Source organism: Trichoplusia ni, chromosome 11 (genome assembly GCF_003590095.1).
Source record: "Trichoplusia ni isolate ovarian cell line Hi5 chromosome 11, tn1, whole genome shotgun sequence".
Classification (NCBI taxonomy): domain Eukaryota; kingdom Metazoa; phylum Arthropoda; class Insecta; order Lepidoptera; family Noctuidae; genus Trichoplusia; species Trichoplusia ni.
In genome coordinates this window covers 13,146,005-13,167,653 of record NC_039488.1, presented here as the reverse complement: position 1 = coordinate 13,167,653, position 21,649 = coordinate 13,146,005, and positions in this window count along the sequence as shown.

Here is a 21,649-nt window from a genome sequence, read left to right as displayed (position 1 = left end):
TCTTCTCGCATAAAACGGAATGTGCATTGACTGTCATACTTTATCAATTAGGGTTTCTTTTTAATTAAAATTTCAAATGTTTGGAATCCAAATTTCAGCACCATGTAAGTAGCACGTGGTGTATTCGACTGTGTTATCTTTGAGTAAAACAATTTCAATAAATTAGAAATTATTTTTTCTTTTAATAATGTTTGTGGTTCGTGGTTCTACGTTCAATAATGGTTCAACATTCTTGGTTTCCTTGCGGTCCTTGCGCGACGTGATGGTTCGATGCCAACACGGGCAAAGAAGTAATTTTATAAGTTAAAATTATGTAGGTATGTAATTATTCTAAGACATCACAAACAAACGGTGAAGGACAACATCGAGATTAAACCTGAATTAAAAATACTGAAATCCCAAACCCAAGTGAGCTAGCTTGGTGTTCAATGGACTATGTTCCTATACGGGAAGAGGCCTATACCCAGTGGGGCGTATCTAAGCTGGTATAAGTATCTAATACTTTTATTTGTTAAAAATTACGTATCCATGATTAGTTTAGATTTAGACCTTGCAGCCTAATGCATACGAATTGAGTCTTTGAAACTCAAGTTTGTCTACAGTTGAAGCATTCAAACGGTTTTCTGGAACATTTGTTTTTAACGCTTAATAAACTGTTGGTAATTGCTTTTCATAAACACTATGCCACAATATATAAATATCGAATGTCTTTGTAGATAAATACAGTTTTAGTTTATACTCTACATATAAAGGGAATTGTTTTTTAAGCTCTCTTCCTTTCTCGTATGATTTTGCGTGCCCGATGTTCAACTTGTTTTTATTTCTACGATCTCTAGGTATGCAATAGTTATATGCAATGCAATCAATATTTAATTATTGAAATATTCGTATTTCAAAATTGTCTTCACATATTAAGAGTTAGCGACCCCTGAGTTTGTTTCGATATTTTTCTCAGAAATGTCGTCTTCAACGAGCCTGACGAAAATACATGTAAAATTGATGATATATCCTATTTACAGAATAAATGAAAGCATTTAATTGAAATGTCATTTTGCCTGTCAGATTATACTTATGTTCTCTTAATTCTTGATCTCGGATAATAATTGAAGTAAGTTATGATCTTCAATTATGTGCTGAAACAGAAGCCAAATATTTTTAGAAGTATTTATTGAATATTTCAGCGATTAACTACATTTCGTATTGTCTATTAGCTTGGCGGTTTGCTAGCTATAGAAAACTATTTATTTATCAGATTGTCATTTAAATATAGGTTTATTTGTAGACACATAATTGACACACAAGCGAGTACTTTAAAACGCAATGTGAAGATACTAAAGTATTTCTTGAAATAAAAAATATAAAAAAATGCAACGGATCAGAAGTTTTATTCTTTTTGTAATATTTGTTGTTTTTTTTAATTCATTATGTTATAATGGCTTAACTAATCCCTACAGCTAAAATACTCCAAAAGATTTTATCGTCTAAACTCAAACATATCGATAATAGTGTGCAGATATTTTATTAGAATTGATTCAGACAGACAAACAGCTCGATTGATCCCATCAACAGTTCCAAGAAGTAGATATTGCTAAGTAGACTAGTATTTTCATAGCATTTGTCAAAATGTTTAGAGGCGAACCATCAAAATAAGACATTTAATGTAATGAGAAGGACCCTTGCTTTGTGTCGTTCAATAAATATTTTATTGTATAAAAAAGAATTGAATGTTTAATAAAATTCATGATTATATTAGGTTATCTGAAGAATTACTTATAATCTTTTTTAATCGACGCACAAAAAATACATCGTTTATTAGGTATTACGTTTTTGGAAAAAATATCAATGATTGTTTTACTGAATATTGAGCAAATTTATATCAACATTATTATCCAGAAGCCTGTTTATCTCGCTACTGAGAATCCACTCCTCCTTACTATCTCTGCCTATTGGCACATTTTTTTAGAATTATTAGAATTTGTAAAAAAGCCCTTTTTTCAATAGTAATCAATCAATAATGTCAACAATAAATAATTACTACAATACCCAACTAAAGTCCGAAACAGAGAAGGTGGCATCATCTTTCGCAACAAGAATTACAAATAAATAAATCTATTGTTGCCCCAATCAGCTGATACTTGAGATTCCCAGCTGATCTATATTTAGAACTTAGATAAAAAATAACACGATCGAAATACATCGACAAGAAATGTCATGAGCCACACTACAGAGGTTGGCTCAATTAAAACAAATGAGTGTTAGTAAATCTCCGCCCCCGGTGCGCTGACATAGAAAGAATGTTTATTATTTCTCGAGAATAATTTCCATGTTTACTGCTAAGCATTCGGGGGCTAATTGGGTAATTAGATTTTTGACGCATAGATGAATGCTATTTATCGATTTTTTTTCTGATTTGTTGTCGATGTGAAGTAACATTATTTGGAAACTTTTATTGCAACCTTCTTATTTGCATACTAAAAATGTGTTACTATCAGTAACTTTCCTTGGTTTATAGTCGTTGCAACTTTGTAATTTGTAATGAAATAATTAACTCTCATCAATCCATTTGAGTTACCTATTACATTACATAATCTTAGTTTATTTTGAATTATGAAATTTGAACTTTTAATCCAGTAGTGAAAATTACTTGCCAAGAGTACCTTTTTACAAAAACCTTTACTAATCTAAATAGCGTAGTCACCAACATTAACTTCTTTTTTTAAACGTATTGTCTTTTCCCTTCAGACTCGATAGACAAGGCCTCGATTATTAAACTCTTATCTTACCTTGCCAGTAAAGCAATATCATTTGGAACTCGTAATTTCAAATCACACGTGTCCGCGATGTATTAATCAAGATCTCGACGGTGTCAAAACATCATAACACGTCGCTTTCATAGCCCTGTAAATTAAATGATATTATTCATGTACCCGGTAGTTAGAAATTGTATATATACTCGTAATGTGAATAAGACTGGAAGAGAGGGGGTCGTCTACTTTTTAAAAGGGTTCGCTTGAAATTTCCTCTTTCAGTATTATTAGTAAGAGTTCCACTGTAGGTTGAAGGAATTCTAAGTCCAGTCTGTAGAGAAGTTGAATCGAACTCGCTACGCCTAATCCTTCCATAATCGCCGTCACCTACTGTCAAGATTTGCTATTTTATCCCACACATAGCGGCAATTTAAGCGACTTTAATGCTGTCTGACACAAAGTTGTATGTAGTGAATAACAGGGTGACTAAAACATTAGATTAAAAAAAATATTACAGCAACTGCGATGTTTTTAATTTTATGTCATCACTGTGAGCAAATATTTGAATTGTAGTGATTCATTGTTTCACCTGCGAAAAACCCTTTCCATCGAACGTTGTGTCTGTATACCTACCTAAAGGAAAATGACCTAATTTTCGTTAACTTAAGAATTGTTACTCACCACATGATATAATTATGCTACGCTTAGTAAATATAAAGTGTATGACACACAGTTTATTTCTCACAACAGGATCTCCGCTCCAGGTCGCAGCTGTAAATAATTCGTAACGATGTATGTTTTCATGAGAATAGACAAGGCATAAAACCTTTTAAATAAGTCTGGAGATAAAGTGGGTGAGGTATTTTCATTTCGTTTGTTGCTTTGATTTTATGATGTGAGGCTATACGGTAATGTGTGTTAACGTTGTAGCTAACAAATCTTGTATCAACTAAGTTAGTAGGTACCAAATATCCTCAAAAAGTGATTGCTAAAAATCAGAATATTGTGGGAGAAAGACATTCAGTAACTGTAATCTGTATCTTTTTCTAACAGCCGAATGGTATCACAGCACATCTTGAGCTTTTTACAAACTAATACGGAAGCAAAATGTGTTTAATAAGCCCGAGTAAATATGTGTACGTAAGTATACTAGCTGTTGTTAGCCGCTTCGCCCGCCTTAATATCGGGTTATCATTGCAAAAACATTACTCTGTCCTAAAAAGTAGCTTATAATAATATGTTAATCCACAGAGTATACTATGTCCATAACAAATTTAGTCGAAATTGGTCCTCCCGTTTGGACACGTAAAGACAACCTACTACTGCTTTCTCATCCCTACTAATATTATAAATGCGAAAGTAACTCTGTCTGTCCTTCTGTCTGTTACGCTTTCACGTCTAAATCACTGAACTGATTTTAATGAAATTTGGTACAGTTTTTATCCCGGACTTTTAAAGAGTTCTCTTGGAAACGTAATATAACCGACCTCGACGCAGGCGAACCCGCGGGAGAAAAGCTAGTTTATAATATTCGTGGGATATGTAACTATGTTTTTTGTATGATTCATAAAGATTATTTTAAGTAAACTTCCTTGTTGTTAGATTTCAAAAGCGGTTTGTTTAATACCAGTTAATCTTCCGACTCTTTCATACAGACGGGTACCGGCGCTGCATTCGTGACGTCAGCGCGTTACTGATTTATTGTTCTGCAAACAGATTTACAGTACATTGCGGTATGTGTTGTGTGTGCTAGTCGATAGTTTAGGCTAAACACGTCAATGTACCGGTATTTGTGTTCCTTTAGCTGTGGATAAAGATGGATGATCTGGGTGAGAATAGGGAAGTTGTTACTGTAAACTTCTTGGATATGGAGGTCATAGGTAAATAGTAGATAGATAATTCATTTTATAGTTTTTGTGACTTTGATACTGATGGTGTACCTACAATATTAGTTTTTCTAACACAGGATGGAATTACAATTTTTGATCCTAATTATTCTAAGAAACCACTGACAAATGGTGATACTGCTCCGATATTCCAGTGGTGTAGGTCACCACACCAAACCTAAAATTCGCAACGAGTTGCTGATTCGATTACCGCGAATGCATTTGTGCGATCGATGGTCACTTATTCTGCGTCTGGGGGTCTTTGTACATGTGACTTGAATAAATGTGAAACCTCCCGCGACACAAGGATTAAGTCAATTCTTGCTCAAACACTTTGTGCATAGCGAGAGCCCTGCACCCAAGACGTTTATAATATATTACGTCCATAATTTTCTCGCGCGCTGAAAAACCGAAAGTGAACTTTTAAGAAACTATTTTCCTCTCATTCAACTTTAAAATAGTTGCAATCTTAATACAAGTGTTTTTGTCAACACATTAGTTAAACAAACAGAAAAGCATTGATTTCTACCAACAACATTTGTAAAATATAAAATTAAAATGTATGTAATACAAATACCAAGAAAAAGCAGATCTAATACTAAGAATCATATCTTATTTTACAGCTCGAATAGTTTATAGTAAAGTATTTTATTTTTATTAGGCAACCAAAATAATACATTAGGCAGATCAATGAGTGTCAAAAAAGCTGGAGTTATGCGAGGACGGGCTAATATTACGACTCGTTTGCGTCAACAACCTTAGAACGAAGATACTTCGACGTTATTTAATCTCATCAAACGTCTGATAATAATATATTTATGGAATATAGTAAAAATGGATTAAAGTGTCCGATAGCTTTCGCCAAAAGATTTTTTTTATCACTATCGAAATATTTCACTATCAGAAATATAATCAGAGCACACTTTGCATCTTTTCACAAACAAATAAAAAAGCATAATTAGTAAAATGTGCCAATAATAATAATAAGGCATTGTTGGTGAAGGAGTGGATTAAAGAAAAATGTGTTGACAATGAGGACAAGTTTTACTCCTGCCTCTTGGTAGCTTCTCTAGCGTATAAGAGGAAAGATAAACATCACTATTGGAGTAGACAAACTTATATTTGATTAATAAATACTGCACCACTCCAACCTTTTCATCAATAAATTAACTATTTAAAACAAAACGCACTCTAAAACAAAACAAGTCGCCAACCAAAATTGTTTAACTTTTAAAAATTATGCCGTAAAGTCAAATAAGATCAAAGACAGTATAAAAACTCATTGAGGCGATGCGAAAAATATTGGTGAGTTTTGATACATTGCGAAATCGCAGTTAGTATTAAAGCGATACTTCTTTGCCAGAAATGCAAATTGCATATTGCATTCTCGCCTCTTTAAATGAGTCTTAAGTCATTCTTGATTCGTAAAAGTCCAAAATAGCTTTAGCATACTCTAAAATATAGGTCTGACCCAATATAAATACGTTATTCAACGAATCCATTTTCATTGCCCCACAACTGTTTGATTTCAATAAGGTGACTCCATTTGAAAATTGGGTTAAACAAATCCCACTTTTAAAAGTCGTATGCATTTGTGTATTATAAAGAAAACTCTGTAACCCTTCCCATACATCTTTCTGAACACTGATCTTCTTTGTAAAAGATTACTACAATGTTTATTTTCTAATTGTTATCAAATTACAAGGGTTGTCCCTATTTTAAACCCTCAACATAAATAGCGAAAAACTGCCCATTCCAATTCTGTTACTAAAATACTGGTCTACTAAAATTAATATTTCGATAACTCTTCAATATTTTAAAAGCTTGCTATTAAAATAAAACCAATAAACACCAACGAAATCACTCGGCAAATCATAAAAAGCACAGAATTGATTAAAACATAAAACGGTTATTGGTAATTTCATTCGATTAAAACAGTTTTAATTCAATTAACTAAATAGATCATTAAATTGATTTCAGTCGAGACGGCGTCCTGTCGTTACAGGCAACTTGCCTGGAATTAAACGTCCATGTGTCATAGTAACGGTATTCGTTATACGTCATGTGGAGGCAAGAATTTTGAACACATTTGATAATTTGTAATTTCTAAAGTGTTCGGGCAAAGATCAGCGATCATGACTCCTTGAAAGATTTTGAAAAATAATATAGGATTATTTCTATCCTACTTTGATGCTAAAGAAAACATTGGATTCTGCAGACCTAGCCAACACACAAGCTTTTTCTTATTGACAGGATGTTAGCCTTATCTTAAACCCCAAGTGGTTTTAAAATCGTTTCTGCATCAGCTAGGACCATAATCTTGTTGAAGAGTTACTAAATTACGCACTTGCCTTTTGCCTGTATATCCTAAGAAATAATTATCTATCAGAATTGAGTCATGGACTGCTGGCTTTTTGCCTTTCTTTTGCTCTGCCACATTTCTCAGCCTTTTTTGTAGAATCCACGATACCAATATTTGTCTGGACGATTTCTTCAGCCTAACATTCCTCTCTTCCCAAATTAGTTCGGAACTGTCCACTCTTTCCCCATAATCTGTGTCGGAGCATGACACATCGCGCGCGGCTGGCTCGTCGCCAGGCCGTCTCTGGTACCTTGGTTAGGGTTCACTCATAAGTTTAATCGACCAGTTTGGAACACTTGAACAATAACTGTTTACTCCGAAAATAGTCTGGAGATGACTTCCATATGTGCCTTCGAATCTACTTTGTAGCAGAGGTACAATGCAATAGTGTGGTGCTTTTTAAATGGTAAAAAGCTGTAACTGATTTTAATGAATAAAAAAGAGAACCCGATTCTTTTTATGTTGAGAGGAACGTCAAATCTTCTTCTCTAAAATAAATTTTGGAAGTAGAATAGGTTGAACAGAGAATGGAAAAACATTTTAAAAAGTGTTATAAATACTTTTATTCGTAGTAAATACATGTTGGCATGACGTCTGTGTAGTTACAAGTGCGGTGCATGAAACTGCACTAAATGCAAGATTATTCTTACAGTAGAATTTCAATGTCACACTCAGAGCGTGGGCGCATTGCATAACCCAATACGGCACTGAAAATGTTCATTCAGATAAAGCTAAAAATATTTGTTCTGACCTTGTTTTTAATCCTTTAAAAAGATTCAAATTAGTTAAAATTGTACATATAGGAAAAGAAAAAGACAAAAAGATATGAATTAAATAAAATCACCACGTTTATTTTCTGTGCGGATAAACACTAACTATGTTCGCAGAAAAAATCAAAAGTTTTTATTTCAAGGAGGTCGTTTTCGTGGCACTTTCTAAACGCTACAATGATGACTCTAGTTGCGCGGTTCCAAAGTGACTTTCTTATGGAGAAGAACCGGCAAGAAACTCAATAGAGCGATACCAACCTCTTTTTAAACTTTTTTAACAGAATTCTAAAAACATGTCTTCACTTACGAAGGTATTTTGGCTACTTTACCGAATGGTACGTGAATACGTACTTTGTAACAACACACAATATTTTAGTGCTTTCATGAGAATTCTTCAGCAGTATACAATGTTATTTTATACGGCAATCAAGATTCATTGTATTTAACTCTTCAGAACTTAAACAGGGGAGCTACTACTACACGTTACTATAACATTGTTGTGGGTGTGTGAGCGAGATGGCGCTCTACGCCGTTTAGTGCTGTCTCTTTCGCATACGTACAACAGCGATACTTCATAAGATGAAGGCAGGTCCGCAGTAGTATTTGTGTTCGATCATGAGATTTTATTTACATAATCTTGTAGTGAGGTTTATTGTTCTCTATTTTGGGATGAGTGAGTTATGTTAAGACGATTTATGTAAACTATTTAATCAATAAATTACAACTGTATTGTTGTACGGCAGTGGAACTTTGTTGATTGCTCCGGTGAGCTTTACCCATAACAGGAGTTGTTGTTTAGAAATTATATTTGCTGTTGTAGATTAAGTGGGATTGGGTTGGTATCATATCATTATCATCCACAGCTTTTATCCTCCCACGGGTGGCTCCCACCGGTCATGTGCTAACCTCATCCAGACTCGACCCGAGACCTGTATTATATCATCGACCCATCTTGCTCCGACGCTTCTTTTGCCTTGTCTTTCATATAACTGAGCGTTTTGATCAGCGTTTGTCATTTGTCTAGAGGGACCCCTCAAGCTCCTTTTCATTGACCCTGTTTTCATGTTCTATACTTATAATATTATTACTTCAAAAGATCGCTGTCTTTATACAAAAAGAGTCCTTTAAATTGATTAATTTGTATTCACCCTTTAGTTATATGTATATTTTAATAGTTAATACTAAAAGTCCACATTGTAGTTTTAATGTCAGTCATAAAGGGATATAAATCGAAGCATTGTGTTACTGATTTAGAAATATGTAAAGTAATTACTAGGGTTTCTCACAAGTTACTCAGATCATACCTTTTAATGTCTCCTCAATTTGATCCTACTTACGTGGTTTAATAACTATATCTCGATCATCAAGATAAGTAGAATTTTCGCTTTAAGTACTGGAAAAAAAAGTTGCCACGTTAGCAGAGACTAAAGATACATACTCGTACAACAGACTATCAGTAAGAGAGGTAATTTTCTCAATGACTAGACAGCCGAATGCCATGCCCTGTGTGTCGCTGGTTTGATCCCTGTGTAGGACCTGCATTTGTGTAATCGACATTTGCTTGTTCTAAATCTGGATATCTATGTACGTTAGAGTTGTATGTTTTTGGAACTCCGCGACACATGATTAAATTCCTAACAGCGGGATTTCATTTTGTTAAAAGATAAAAATGTATAGGATATATATTGTGACACGAAGTTATTGATTTTTATTTTAATTAAAATCTCTCTATAACCGTTCGTACCATAGCTTGAAATGAAAAGGAAAATCCCTTTCATCCACAAGTATTTAAAGAAAAGTACCCAGCAGTAACGAGAGGTCTTGTAACCAAAATTAACCTACTCAACACATCAATAACTGCTTGTCAAACGGACAAACAAAATGTATTTTTCCCAGTATTCAAACTCAACAGAAGTTTGATTGACGTTCCGATGCCTGCCGTGCATCGCATTGCCTTCGCTGCCAAGAATGTTTGCCGAATCGTTATTTCTGTTAAACTGAATAAAATAAAATCGTTGTTTGCCAGCTATTTTATTGTTGCTTAGTCGTCACTAATCGTTATTCTGTCCCCAACGGACGTTTATTGGTTTCATAATTTTATTTTTAAACTGATTTCCTTGTTGTGTTTTAAATTTAATTTAGATATCCTGGTTGATGAATATTATAGGATTCTTAAACTAATCCCTACTAATGTTATAAATGCGAAAGTAACTCTGTCCGTCTGTCTGTCTGTTACGCTTTCACGTCTAAATCACTGAACTGATTTTAATGAAATTTGGAACAGAGATAGAGTTGACCTTGAGAAAGAACATGGATAGTTTTTATACCGGACTTTTGAAGAGTTCTCTTGGAAACGCGATATAACCGACCTCGACGCGGGCGAAGCCGCGGGCGAAAAGCTAGTTTCCTAATAAAGTGGTAGGTTTCTGCAAATGAGCAGTATTCACAACCCACTATGTATGTAGGTATAATTATAAACGTATGTGTATCTATATGTATGTCACTAATCTCCGTAACGGCTGGGATTCACAAATCAGCAAGGCAGAACGAAGTTCTGAGGGTCAGATATTTTTATATAAGCATGCGTTTTTTAAGTAAGTATTTATGTTATAAGTTTTGTCTTTATAGTCACTTCGCTAAAGAAAAGTTCCGAAAACAGCACTTTGAAAATTCTGGGCGTGAAAAAGATGACAAACACACCTCACATTTACATACTTAATTTTTTCTAATATTCGTGTGGCATAAATATCACTTGTCTACAGGGGCTGGTTATCAAACTGCGTTTGAAAGAAAAACGTTATCCATCCAGCACAATTTAAAAACGAAACATTCTTCATAATTGTTCTACATACTTTACCAAAACATCAATTTCCTGAGAATAACGTATTTTTATACGTTTTAGATAATGTTAAGATGTGAGGTAATTCTTACGGAATAAACGGATGCCATCACTCGGGCGGTGCATCGGAAGACATCAATCCCCGACTAAGCTGTTCAGGAAGTCATATTGTTTGGAATAATTTAGTAGTTACATTAAAACAGTTCATCGATTCTTGATAATATAACAAGGTTATTTAAAATTTTTCATCGGTGTTGTTGACGAATAATCTGACCGAAAATGCACTAAGTTTTAATATGTATGGTTTCAGAGTATGATTTCGGCTGAAACATTTGATATTGTACAGTACTCGTGAAGTAGATAAATATAAAGTGTGTTTATATTTTGCATCAAAGATGTCTTAAACATTTTTTAATGTGGTGACAAATAGTGACAATATAAAGATAATATAAGCATCAACATGTTCTGCCCCGTTGGCGTACAAATTTGGCATTCAGTTGTAATTACTACAGACCATTTACTATAATATGATATACTTCTACTAGTAGAATGCCTTATTTGGGGAAGTGTCAGATTCTTTATCCTAACGTTGATAACCAAAACCACATCTACGTTCCTCACGGGAATCGAATCCACAAGACGTTGGGCGTTGCGTGGTTGTCGTCGTTGGCGTGGTGAAACAAATGCTACTCGGTGATCTGTTAATTCTTACTGTCGCTGTATACATGTTTAATAGCTCCGGTCCTTAAATATTTTTTAATTATCCTGTAAACTAAGAATTTGTTATGGCTAGCATTATGTGATTTCAAACCTTACTTTAAAACTAAGGACATCTATTTTCGACATGTAATTATTTGTTCTTTCTTTTATAAAAAGTCCTCCTCCACCAGGATATTTAATCCTAGTGACGCGAGGATTTCACAAGCATTCTAGTCGATTTTGAATCACATAAAAGCTTGACCTATCGAAGGATTGAACCCATTAGGTTTGGCCTAACAATGATTAAACGTCAGTTCAAATCACAAGAGCGATTCTTCAGATTTAGCGTTTAAGGTTTTCTTGGTCTTTCGATCCTGGAATTATAGTGTTGCGATTTCTACAATGTCATTAATGGGCACGAGAAGGAGTGGTAGTCTTTTCACAGTTATTGTTTCCACATTTTACAAAACTGCGGTAAGATGACCCCAAAATATTTTTGACATGAGTGGCTGGAAATTTAACATCGTATAGGTAGACAATTTAGGTGTCTGCTTGCAGTTCCAACCTTTTATTTTGTTCTTGACTAGACTGAATACCATATACGGTTATAGCCATTGTGACATTTGAACCATATATATTTAGATTCACGACATTCATTGCGCTTTATGTTACCAACACACCAATTTTATGGTTTTCCGACTTTCAAGAGGTTGATTATAATCTTTTTATTCGTCTGCCGTTTCGTCTGTCTGTCACAGTTTAATCTTTGCATCGCGACCTTGCCACCGCACGCAATTAGAGAAACATTGGGAACTTTAGAACTCTTCTGTATTAATGAAATGAAGTATTTCTTATGACTTACATACGTGAACTTTTTTATTTAAAGCTGACTTTAGTCATCATCCCGATTTTATGTAAGAGTTATTCCGGCAATAAAAAACGATTGCACATTTTTGAGTTTTTAAATTGTTGAATCAAAAATACACGTGTCTCACTAGTTTTAGATGCGACAGAACAAAAACTATAATCAAACAATTTCAGGAACGTTCTATTCACTTTCAAGCTTTCACCTTTCTTTTCTGATATACACCATACAATCAGCCTTCACTCAAACACACCCATTTTCACACACGGAACTTACAGAATATCGAAAATTGTATTAATAAGTTCGTCTATTTCTACCACAAACACATTCAGGATTCAGGCACACAAAAAAAGAACAGTCACCACATTTCACATTATAAAAAAGAATCTCGATTCGAAAAAAATAAATCATCAAATTCCTAATTCAAAGGATGTATCTGTCAAAACTGTCAATTGTTTGATTGAGTTCTTTTTTCATTTGATTGTTAAAAAATTCATTTGTCGTATATATTATGCAAGGTGTACACGCGTGGATTGTGGAACGAAAGAAAAAGGTATCTCGACCCACATCGCGGCGCGATCTTTGTCGTTATATTTTTAGATCAGCTGAAATAGCCGTCAGGGCACACGACCGATTTAGATCTCGTTCCGTTTGTTCTGCGATTGTCTCTAACTGAGGCGCCTTGTCGTTGCTATGATGTTTCTGCGATGAATCGGATACGTCTTGCTGATTTATGTAATCTTAATATAAACTATGGTCAGGGGTTGTAGTGGGTTAGTGTAAAAGCAGAAATTAGAAAAAAGGCACATGCTAAATGTACAACTTGTTTTTTGTAAATATTATGACCTTGTAAACTGTTATCCTCTTTCGTCTAAATTAGAATATAAAAAAAATATTTATGTAGAAATAATAAACTAAGGCAAGTTTAAAATTGTATAGGTCACGTTAATTATTTTTAAAGACTATCTAGCAATTGGATAAAAATTGCGCAAGATTTTAAAAGGTTTCAATGTCAGTTAAGATACCGGTCCGCTGTTAAAAATAGACTAACCGCAAAATAACGATCTCATTGATATTGTGCCATCTCAAACACTATAAAATACAATAATAATTACCACAATAATTTCCTCGTTTCGTCTTTCCATTATTATTTTATTTTACTTTTCATAATAATATGGATAATGGAAGCTGGGTATCGTTTACCAGAACTACAAATTATTTTATAATAAACTCCTCCTTTTCCTATTGCAATTTTGTTCTTTTTTTTTGGGAGCATATTCCAGTCTTGTGAAATGCTTACTTTGTCAATGATATGCACTTACAGATACTTAATCTTATACATCTTGCTTCTCTTTCCTACTGTTGTGGCCAAAACGGACTTCAATGTTTAAAGGATGTTGATATGTTCAATTTCATTCAATTCAAAATCGATAAAACATACCTGGAATTTGAATAGAATAAGAATAATTAGATTTTCACAATTTGTCATTCCTATTCATCGACCCATTGGGACAGGTTGCGTAGATTTATCACAGCTTGCTACGAAAACACATCCCACTTGGTCTTCGATGGTTATCAGCCGGTAGAAGATAGAGTTACCAAGGTTTATAGAGATCAAGTGAGCAAGCTCTGTTGTTCACAAATTGATACATGTTCAATCTATTTCCATATTTCTTTCGGGACAACCATTTTTGTGTCCCGTTGGCAATGTACACGCGGAAGAGCGGTATATTGAGGTCGCCTCGTACAGCCGCGCGAGAAAGTGTTAGCTTTTATCACACTTGTAAGATATGAGAAATGTTTCGATCGTAGATTTAAATAGTAAAAATAACAGCCTGTTTAAAACGTGCAATAGCCGTTTTAAAATGATTCGACAATACTACACAAAAGTACTTGTAGTCTGTAAATGAAACAGTATTATCGCAACACTTTATATGCGCAAAATTACAAGGCAATTAGGAAATGCACAATAAAGTCTAAAAAAAACGGTTTACTGTATCTAATAATAATATCAGCCTATACATATCTCCGAAACTTGGGCACAGGCTTCTTCCCATACAGAGGAAATTAAAGCATTGATCAAAGCACTAGCTAACTGCGGATTGTCGATTTCAAAATACCAATACTGAGTATTGTCTGAAATATATCAATAGAGATTGATCGGTGTTTGTACGCGATTGTCCGCCGTTGTGGGGCACGCCAAGCAGCAGAAACGTTGGCGTTTCTTTGGAAACTGACGTTTTGTAGGTCTCTGAACATGTTTAGACAAATTGTAGGTACTGCGTGAAATTACTTCAACAATGTTAATGGTGCATTATTACTTTAAAAGGAATTGAAGTGGTTGAAGTTTTGTAAGGAATTTAATATACAACACCCAAAAACAAGTGGCATTACTTCCATCATTGATATTTGGCGTGAATATTTCTATTTACAAGAAAATTGTTACCAAGAAACTTGTAAATACTGTACAAAGCATGATACATTTCAACGATTCCATCAAAGTTAAGGCGAGTCTGGCAGACGCTTGGACTTTTTGATGAATTATTTTTAAATAGGTCGTAAATTTACCTGTTTTAATACTAGGTATATTTCATACTAGATATATTACTAGGTGCGGTCAGTATTCATCCGTAGATCCTCATAAAACGGTTATTACCCCAGGTTGTTGGCAGAGAGCGAAGCGGCCTGCTCAGGTGTAAAGGAGTTCACTTTATCTAGAGTAAAGCTCTAAATAATATAAATAATATTTACTAGAAACCTGTCGCTTCATTTGCGAAACCATTTCTAATTCTATCGGGTGACGGATTTCTCTGGGTTCGTTATAGTTTTTGTGTAAATGAGGTGTCTGGGTTTACTTTAAGTTTTGACAATGATTTTGTGTATTCATCTGTCGAAATCATGTTTTCTGGATTTTATGCATGCGTCGAAAAAGATGTAGACCAAAAAAAGATATGCAGGAAACATAAATTTCAAAAAGAATTTGAACGGCAGTCTATTTCATTAAAGTAAAGAATATTTATACAAATATTCCACAGGTACATCGGTATATCAATTTCATACTACAAGGATTACTGCACGGATAGTGCCACTGTGCGCGTCGTGTCGCGGGTTCAATGCTTGTTCTAAGTCTGGGTGTTGTTGTGTACGTGATTTGTATGTTTGTGAAACCCCATGCGATACAAAGATGAAAATTCCATACTGCGGTAGTCCTATGGAATTTATGTTTGTCTCCATCGCTTACTATGGACATCCGTGAAAAAAGCTCCTGACTTGGCTAATAAGGCTGAAATAAGGACTAGTAGTATTCTTTAATATGAGCTTGTTGCAGTTCCGCAAAAAAGTCGTTGCTCTTGGCCTAGTTTTAGAAGGTCTTTCTTTCTCACCTTTTCTTTATGGAGACAAACGTTATCAGGGGGCATCATAACACTGCCATTGTCTGAAAGAGAACTGCCGTGCAACGTTTTTCGCATTAAGTTGGTTCACGGCAATTCATCCCGCACGGATGCAAAGTCTTATTTTGAATGTTTGTGATATTCTCAGGAGCTAAAGCAAGAATTTTGTTTTCAGCATTTTGGAAATTGGTAAACTGCAATGACGACAATCAAAATATTCTATAGACAGCTGTTTACGGGTTGACTGCCAATCTACTGACGACAAAACTTTTTTCTTGAAGCATCCTCTAGGTAAGTCTACTACGCATTAAAAACTCGTTTGTAAGTGAAAAAAATTGGCAATAATGATGTTGTCGCTCTGAGAAAACACATGGTAGCAGGAATGTGGTTCGGTAGAGGGAACACGTCAATGGATTTGATAAGGTTATCGCTCCAGGTTTTAAAGAAACATTGAGTGATGAATGGTTTCTTGAATACGGGATTCAATATTTGTTTTTGTATGGGGAAGAAGATCACTTGAAAGAGAAGAGGAAAACTTAAAAATCGAAAATATGTCATTGTTATTTACTTATATTTTGTCCGCCTTTATCGTAGATTTTATTTATTTCTTTGGAAGTAAGCAGCACTCTCCTACAACATATTTGTCATGTGGTGTTTTTTTACAATTTTGTGTACAAACATTATTAAATAACTAAATTAATAAATAAATTTTAATAGGTAAAGTGAAATGGCAGATCAACAATTATACTTTTTGATTAATACTTATATTTAGTCTCGAGTACCTACTATAAGTAAGTTTAACTAACATGCCCAAGTCACTGCCCTTGGTGACCCATTTGGCAAAGAGGTATAACTGACTAGTTTTACTTCAAAACCATAACGATCCAGTCTACAGGATGATTAATATTTAGTAGAAACCTTGATTTGTTGCTATGACCATCTGGTCCTCAAAGTATAATTATTTTGGCACTTACACTATTTACCCGGAGATCATAAGCTTCACGTATATTAGTAACAGAGACATCGACTAACTGCAACCCTAGTATCACAATAACACATTTAGCGGGAATGTTGGCAGCCACCGCCAAACGAGGCAGCTGATGAGTTTCTTTTCTTTAAGTTTAGAACAAATTTGTTTTCGAATTTAGAAAAACAAATTCTAGCCAGCAACGGCGGCGGTTTTAAAATTTTCAAACGCATTCTATGTTTGATGAAACTGGAAGGTGTCGGCTTGTTTTAAAAATAAAACACCGTATTTAAAACGGTGACCCTGTGAGCCGACAATAACTGGCCAGTCATGATCAGCTGATTCTTCTCCTTATTGCTAGCAATAGGAAAATACCGTAGATAGCAAAAAAATATGGTGCACATTCCAGTAATTTCCTAAAAAACATTTATAGTATTTTTTTTTATGACGTTATTTCTGTATTTTAAAAGAATATTTCAGAATGTTATTGATTTCTTGTCGACTATTGCATTCCTGGTACTGAAAACATGTCATAGAATTACAGCTCCCTTTACTTTCGTAGTTCGCGTTGGATTTATATCAGGTAATAAAGTATAAAACGTGACTGATGGGTCTTCCCTCATATCAATTCATAACATCGCGCCCTAATTATAATAAATCGCATTCATAAGCTCGCGACTAAAAACGAATGAGGATTCTCTCTCAGAAGACAGGTCTAGTTAGCTGACCTGTCAAATAGTGACTCAGACTCGCTGGCCAACGTCAGAGATCCTATAACCACCTCACAACCTGTTCCCTGCCAATTCTATTCTTAATAACAGGTAACGACGGGCTCAGACGAAATTAAACTTTCAATTAGCCACACTAAAACATATTTTCTTTTGGCAGCATCCCCAAAATTTACTACCGAAAGAATTTAGACTCTATACTCTTAAAGAAAAGTCTATTTTGAAGTGATAATGTTTCCTGCATAGTTTTAATCTAATCGTGTATCGCCAAACGTCATTTTATAATAGTATCGACCGTAATCGAACATGTCTGGAATGTTCTACATTCTGCCTAGGTCGTAATGTGTCAAACGCATAGAAGTTTAGCGTCGATCAGGGAATAGCACTGAAATAGAAATATGAGAGGAATTTGATACATAGTATAAATACATTGAGTGTCTGTGAAGCTGTTACACCTATCATCTATGGCATGGCCGCGTATTTTCGTCGAGAGAACATTGGCTCCAATGATGTACGAGTTCAAATCAAGTAGGCGTTATAATTACAGATGGATTCTTAATTAGATAAATTTAGCAATCCCTAAAATAGATTAAAAAAGGATTTAAAAAATTAATGGATTTAAAAATCAAATACCAACGTTTTCAATGGGGAATATGCACGTGACTTAAATATGGACAAAATATTTTTTTTTGTAATATTTATTGCTACTGAAAACACACTATACAATTATTTTTAGAATTTATTTTAATTTAATAATGAAATTTAATCATCAAAAAGTGGCTGTTTTGAAATTACCGCGCAAATTTTCGAAACGCAACACTATTGGTGGAACAAAACGTGACGTCAGTTTTACACGAGACGTCTGCTGTCAACAAGCTATTTGTATGGTTTCTTTTTGGAGGAATAATTGTTATTGTATTGTATCCATGGTAATTAAGTCGATATTCACTCACTTTATTTATTTTTTGGTAATTTTGTAAACCAATCACTTTGCTGTTGACATCGAACTCGTGTAATGGTGACGTCACGAGCAAGCGCGCCAAAATGGCCGCGTTTAAATTGATCGCGATTTTAATATTTAATTTTTTGCATAATAGTTTATATTTTGGACGTGATATTTGTATGTTTGGTAATGTAATAACTAGTAGAAACATATAAAAAATAAAAAATAAATCATGCATATTCCCCATTCTCTCTCCATTCAAATGATCAAACTGTGTCCAGTCGTTTTTATAGTTGTGAATTGCATTGTCATCGGGTTTGAAGCAACCCTTTAAACTTCAGCTTATCGGGAAGTACCTCAAAATTGGGTTACAAAAATCCAACCGGAACGAAAAACAAACAAGAAAGAAAGTGAATGAAAACATGGGAAAAACTACAATGAGAACGGTAATCTACCTGAGGACCAATAGCACTACCATCTCAAATTAAATCTCCATTAAAACTTCATTTCTCGAAAGCTTGGAATAAGCAAATATTTCCCAAGAATATTAACTAGTTTATAAACCTTCTTAATGTATATCGTTCATTATATTTACGGATTAATTAAATGTTATTCGTGCATCATTTGCACAGCAATGAACATGATGAAAGACATTTGCCAAAGGTCTTTAACTCATGCAACGAATTTTGGAGCAATCACACAAGACTTACCATTTTGTCATTCGGTATTTACTTTTTGATTAAGTTTGTCTAACATATTACTAGTATCTTCAACTGTTATAAGGGGTACTTCTACCTTAACAAAATAATAAGATATTATATTCTGGTGGTCTTCCAGAAAATAGATATTTTCCCGTAGTCCCATATCTGTTCTGCGGGCGGTGATTGATGGGTCGCTCACTGCTCGATCAGGACCACGCCCGTGCCGGAAGGCGCTTTCTTGTTTCTCTCCTAAACACTATCTTCCCTTCAGCCCATAGCGTTAGGATTGTTGAGTATATTGAGACTTAGTTAAATGAAATTGATTTACTGCAAAAATAATAACCCTCTATCACGCACTTTATTAAAATCTCTGGAATGAAGAACCTGCAATTATCTAGTTTCAAAAGGCAGACGTATTCTCCAAGACCTTGTTCTTCTTCTTTCAATCCAGTCACTGTTTAACGCAATATCTTCAAGCCATTATGTCTGAGAGGTGAGCAGGGTTGATTGATCGGGTGTCAGTTAGATGAATGCTTGGCACGCGACAGATTCATTTCGCAACAGATTTACGGACTGGATGACGAGTGGCGCTAACTAACGTTATGCTTTGGCCTTCTCTTAGCCTTTTCCAAGATGTGTATGTTTCAGCCAACAGTCTTATTGGATCAACCTAAGGACATGCATTTCACGTGAAGTGATTTTTCTAATCTCCACAACGCATTTCCTATAGCCATTGGTTGTTAAAATTTTAATTAATTATTCATCACGCTTCGCTTTGTTGAATTGTTATTAAGAGAACATTTCTTTAAAAAAAGGACAGGATTCTGTCATCAGTCCTTTTTAAGATTATTGAAAGGGGAAAAACGGAGGTCTAAAGAGGTAGACTGTTCAAATTTTAGCGAGTGATGTTCTCATGTTTTTCCTATAACAGCAAATTAGCAGCCCCCTGTACCTAACCATTATTTTTTCTATCCCCATTTTTTACGATTTATAAAATTCACGTTTCGCTATAACCCAATGCATTCAGACGTCATCGTTCTCTAGATGGACGTATCAGTCCAAGCGTGAAACCGTTTACTACTTCGTCAATAGCCAAGGTTGTTTATGAATGATGGAACACTGGAAACTCTCCAACATGCTCCAGTGGGCGAAGGGGATATAAATAAAGCGTGAATACCATCACCTGTTGATTGTGACGTCACTTTGTCTTTTTATCTAACGTTGTAACTAACATTGTTTAGGGTTCAGTACCCAAAATGCGAAAACGAGATCCTATTACTAAGGCACCACAGCTTGTAACCGCTATAAAACATTTTTTTTTGGTAAATAAACCTCGGAGTGGCAAGTCCGATTCGCAATGGAGTTTATAAGTCACATCTGTTAAGGTGATATTGTATTGTTATGCTCTAGAAGCGTAGAATACTGGAATAGTACTTACTGTCCAGAATGTAGAATCCAGTAACTTACTGTCAATAAGATCACAAACAAATGATGAAGATGATGATCGATAGGAATGATCTTGTCTACATTAAACCCCACCACCTCCCCTCATACCATACACAAAGCTCATAACTGCAATAGAACAACTATTATAAAAAACTTGTCCAGATAAATTATTCAATTGAATTTTCCATTCAAGATATAGAAATAAGACGAATGTACGAACTAAATAATGATACCATCTTAAAGTTATGTTCAGTATAATGTTATTTAATAGTCCATTACGATTACGACGACGTATTGCTGTTCTAATTAATAACCTTTGCCTTGAGACTATGAGTCATGCACACATGCTATTTAGAGTAAGTAATATTTAAGGGCAAGAGTTGAATGAGACACATGTGCCATAGTAAGAGATAGTTAGTGAGAACAAAATTAAAAAAAAATGTACTAAACTTGCTTCAGCAAATGAGTTTAGAAAATGGACTTCGATACACTTTACCATTTCTTACTCTAGATTACTCGTCGTACTAACCCATGCAAGTTACTAAAATTGCTGATTCATATCTAAAATTCTGGTCAGCTAAATACTAAACTAAAAAATACAACTACTAGATCGGCAATTTTGTTATTTGGATGTTCTATTTGATTCCCATAGAATCCATCAAGGCTACAATGAATATTCCAGTTTAACCCATAATACGTAAAGTTTATCAGCTCTGCAATATCCAACATAAACGATGTTGCCTCGTCGAACGGCGGTGAATCTAAATCCATTGCTAAAACAATTTATACTTCACTTTTAAAATTCAGCCTCTATTTATTTTTAATGTATAGTGGTATGAGTGTTTGTTTGATATTTTTAGCACAAACGCCAGTATCGTGGCGGGATTCTATTAAAGTATTCGCTTGTGATCTTGCTTGTATTATCAATCGCACGTTTGCAGCTGTAACATGGGGTGTTTCAGATGAATCTTTACTTTCCTTCCTCCTTTGATTCGCTCTTCTCTAAGGGATTCGCACAATGCTGATCTTCTCTATTTTTTACTGTATTTTTTATTACGTTCGCTACTTTTTATCACTTTGTCATTCACAACCCTTGTTTCTATTTTATGTTCCCCAAATTGCCTTCCAGCATTATTCTTCTCCATGCCACTTTCAGATAAATTGTGGAAGGTGCAATTTAGAACCCATATTAAATCTCCACTCATCAATACTGCTAGTTATCTCAATATTGACCCCTTCCTTTCCTGTATCTTTCCAACAGTCCAGGAATTTAGTTCTAAAGTCTCATATTCTTTTTCTCCAAC